The following is a 253-nucleotide window of genomic DNA, read 5'->3' as shown; positions in this document are numbered from 1 at the left end:
TCTTTAATCCTAACTTTTACTCAAATTGCTCCTCCTTTTCTTTTTTGCTCTTGATCATTTTTATTCGTAATTCGTGCATTCCTTCTACGCACAATTAACGAAGAGATAGATGCTAAAATGAACGAGGAAATATGAACATGGTTTCGGCAGCGAGGAGGCGAGCACCGAGGAGGGTGGAACATGCACTTGCTTAAACAAGGATCTAAGCACACAAGCAAGGATTTGCGAATATGTGTGATGATCTGGTGTTAAA

Source organism: Penaeus monodon, chromosome 30, assembly GCF_015228065.2.
Source record: "Penaeus monodon isolate SGIC_2016 chromosome 30, NSTDA_Pmon_1, whole genome shotgun sequence".
NCBI classification, from domain to species: Eukaryota; Metazoa; Arthropoda; class Malacostraca; order Decapoda; family Penaeidae; genus Penaeus; species Penaeus monodon.
This window is presented reverse-complemented; position numbering follows the sequence as displayed.